The sequence below is a fragment of the Ruditapes philippinarum genome, unplaced genomic scaffold, assembly GCF_026571515.1.
Source record: "Ruditapes philippinarum isolate M1 unplaced genomic scaffold, ASM2657151v2 ctg5575_1_1_1_1, whole genome shotgun sequence".
NCBI classification, from domain to species: Eukaryota; Metazoa; Mollusca; class Bivalvia; order Venerida; family Veneridae; genus Ruditapes; species Ruditapes philippinarum.
Genome location: NW_026862701.1, coordinates 68,088 through 72,228, shown reverse-complemented (window position 1 = coordinate 72,228; position 4,141 = coordinate 68,088). Strand labels below are relative to the sequence as shown.

Genomic DNA, 4,141 nt, shown 5'->3' with positions numbered 1-4,141 from the left:
TGACCCCTGGTATTGAATAGAAGTTTGTAACACAAGGGCGTAGCCAAAATAATCTTTCCTGTTTCGGCACCCTACGACCTATACTGTGTTTGAGCGCCGAAAAACCAAATAAACAAACGGTTAATATCTATATCACGGACAAACCTTAAATGGAGGGATGTGATTTGTTGCAGAAAAAGCGAGAGTTAAACTTCAATATGCGCAGTTTGAGCTCCTGACACTTTATGCGGTATCTGTTTATTATCGCATGGTTTTGAGCTTTTCTTTTTTCTTTCTAACCCGTTATACTCTGTACATTCCGATTAAGGATTTGAAAACTGTATTGATATAAGAGCAGGTTGAACAGAGTAATGCTCCGCGAACAGGTTTTGGACACAGAGAAACTACTTCCTGTTGGTATCTCTTGTAGTTTCAGTGATATGTTCTGGACAAAGCTCACAGTGTACAAATGAACAAGGCAATAACTCAAAAATAAGGCAAGGCAGGGTAATGTTTCTGTTGTAACGCACATCTATTCAATGAGATCAATCTACCTACAATGTTTCTTGTTGATACCGCTTGTTTTGTCATACTCCCTGACAAGAACAATAACTCCATGGCATAGTAACGGTATTTTAACATTGTATATCTACCCAATGAGATATATCTACCTACAAAGTTGATTTCTCCCATAGTTTAAGAGTTCTGTCCCGGACAAAGATCAAAGTGTGAAAATGATTGAAAGCCGATAACTCGAAATTAGGCAAGGCATAGTCACGGTGCCTTTGCTCTGCACATTAACCCAATGAGATCTATCTACACATAAAATTTCTTGATATATCTTAATTGTTATAATCCTTTTTTTGACAACAGCAAAAACAACTTTAAACGCCTGAGCTCACTGACTTAGTATATATAGCTAGGTCCCGTACACAGCATTAGCTGGTATTGGTTCATTTTATCTCGGTTTTCAACAAAAGTGAAAGGGCACAAGACATGCAAGAGAGGGAAATGCACATACTAATTTTTTTATTAATTTATGAAACAAAAATAATGAAATTGCGATAAAACAGTTATAATATATGAAATTGCGATAAAACAGTTATAATATATGAAATTCGTAAAACAGTCATATATATTAAACACAGAATTTTTCTGCAAAACAAAAATCGTCTCGGCCTGACGGACTCGACATTTTTTTTGGAAGAAACATCCCTAGATGTCGCCCCAGCCACTGTTATACCCCCGTAACTAATTTGTTTCATATACTATAACTATTAAATAGATTCAGAAAGTCGCCAATCAAACATACATTTGGTTAATGATATATATGTCTCTTGTCTGAATTTTATTTCTGTAGTGATTTAACATGTAAGACATAAACCAAACCAATGACTAGTGTGATTGAGCGGGTAAAGCGCATAAAATGTACATCACATTGTTTTCTAATACAAAATATAGTAAAACATTAAACAGACAAACAATTTATAGTTTAGAATGCTTTATTATGATACACATAGTGAATTCAGCTGAAAGAGTAGATGATTTCTATAAAGAGAGTAACACATTTTTCCGGGTCCGTTATAGATTTATCTGGCCGTGTAGTATTGTCTTCAATTCAACATCAACGATGCATATCACTCCCGATCTTGTCCATCTTAACGTCATCAACTTTGACGTCATCAACTGAAAGAAGAATTAAAATAATAATAATAATAATAATAATAATAATAATAATAATAATAATAATAATGATGATGATGATGGTGATGATGATGATGATGATAGTGATGTGGAAAAAATAAATAAAAGTTGTTTAGAATGAACCAAAAACGACAAAGTCAATATACATTTATATCACATTACTGTGCCGCTTTTGCGGTTCCGTAAAAATGGTATTGCGAGGCCGTGCATATATTTTGACGTGACGTCATTTACGTTATACAAACATAGCGTTAAGATGCTCGAATTGTAAGCGTTATACTATACGTGCGCCAATGAAAACTGTTTCTTAATCACTGAATTTATTCTCAAGAGGCTGGCATAAAATAATTTAATATTAAACTTACACCCATTTAATATCCTCTATGTATTTGTGACATATGGAACACACAATAAAAAAAACATGTAACATGACGTCATGTAACGTCACTGGCTGACAAAGTGGCAAATACTAGATACTGTATGATAGAGTAGATAAAATGTTAAACCATTGCCGATCAGCGATACGTGTTACGTGTTGAAATTTCTAAGAATGTCTTCTGCATTCAAGCCTAGTTCTAGTATGTCGATTTAAAAAAGTTAACACTAGGCTATCAAATGGCATGACTTATTGAAAATGTTACCGCACAAGCAAATATAGCAACTATACCTGCACGCCTCTTCCTGTCGTCATCTGTAAAACAATGAAAAATAAATTGTCTTTAAATTGGTTTTGAAATGTGTCCCTTGTAGTGAATCTTGATTTATTATAATGATTTAGAAGATTTAAGCCTATATTTCAAAGGAAAAGTGAGCAATAATGGTATCTTGTTAACATTGGCGCTTATGTTTTTCTTCCATAAATGCAGGGGCAGTGTGATTCCGGGCTTGAAAAAAAGCATTTTGATTAAGTGGTAGCCAAAATGATCACAAATTTATCGGGAGGAAAACAATTTGTCATGAAAAGTGGTCCTGGCATTTCCCGGAGAAAATATCAAATCTAGTATAATATTAGCGAAATATGTCTTTATTTACTGCTAGTTTGGTTGCTATGTGTTACCACGGCCGTTGAAGAAAAACTATGAAACATTTGCAAGAAATAAATCATATCAATATAACAGAGAACAAGCATTTGCAACCGAATTTTTTATCTACAGCTAGCACATTGTCCTCGTTTTTGTCAATAAAATATATCACAACTACCGAGTAAAAATGTATATCTTTGGCGGAAGTTATAAGAAGAAAGCATTTTCTATGCACAGTACTTATACTTTATCTAATTGGCGATTTAAATATCATCCGCAAAGTTTTATTAACAATATTCTTTATTATTTTTTTTCTATAACACGCTTATAGACAATTCTTTTGATAACATTACTGTAACAGTGAAAATATACAAGATGTAAAAAAAATAAAAAATATAATGATCTACAAGAGCACATGATGCAAAGATTAAAACACACTGTGTTAGAAAATGTATGGAAACAAATTAATTTAATGAAACTACTATTCAACATGATTGCAATGATTTTTGAAGAAAAGCTCCATAATCTTGCAACATAATACATCTGAAGAAGATATAGACCTTATTTAAAATTAGATTTCACTTTTGAAAATTAGCTGCAATGTTTTCACTAAAGCCTACGCTACTCACGACAATATTGCGTCTGGTCTTCCAATCATGAAGTATACTTACAGGCAAAACTATACGAATGTACTCTTTTATTTTCGTCATAATGACTAAAAACCAATAATAATAGTAATATAAGGAAAACTTACTTGTTGATGAAGATTCAGCTGATGATGGTGCAGAACCACCTGCTTCTGTACTGACAATAAACAATGCGCACAAAGCAATTATTATTAAAATCTTCTTTTCCATCTTAGAAAGGTTTTACCACAGCACAGTTTGACGAAGGTAGTACAAAATATATCAATGTGAAACAGTGTTTGCATCGTTGCAATTTATAGTTACAGCTTGGTCCTTCATTTACATTTTCGCAAAGATGCTTATCCGAGATAGTTGGCTTTACATGAGGGTTGATCTATAATCATTCATTTTAATAATATTACATCCATAATCATTTTATATAGTATAACATGTGTCTAAAATTTAACAAAACGCATAAAATTGTAATGAATTGAAGCGTCAACTTATTTTTGCAACATTCGGCTAAGTAAATGATCTTAACATTAGCATAAAACTGTTTTGTCATTATTTTTATTAGTATTGTGAGTAGGTGTAGTAGCAGTCACAGCAGCAGCAGCAGTATTAGGCTTCTGTGGTTGCATGTTTGCGAGTCAGTTGCGATAAATACTGGCTTACATCAAACCAAAAGAAAGATAAAAAACCTACAAAAACAAATTTTAAGATGATTTTATTCCGTTTGATTGTTTGCTTGAAGTTATTTTTTATGTTCCTTTTTCTTTGATCGTGTTGTATGTCGCACCAACACTGAAT

General features: G+C 32.8%; 1 long non-coding RNA gene across 1 annotated transcript; it reads right to left on the bottom strand.

Moving 5' to 3' along the window:
* Positions 1 to 1,463: 1,463 nt before the first annotated feature.
* LOC132719944 (uncharacterized) lies at positions 1,464 to 3,634 on the bottom strand. Its single transcript, XR_009624288.1, has 3 exons — positions 3,460 to 3,634; positions 2,351 to 2,374; positions 1,464 to 1,665 (listed from the first exon to the last, which is right to left on the bottom strand). It is a non-coding gene; the product is annotated as an uncharacterized LOC132719944 (long non-coding RNA).
* Positions 3,635 to 4,141: the final 507 nt, after the last annotated feature.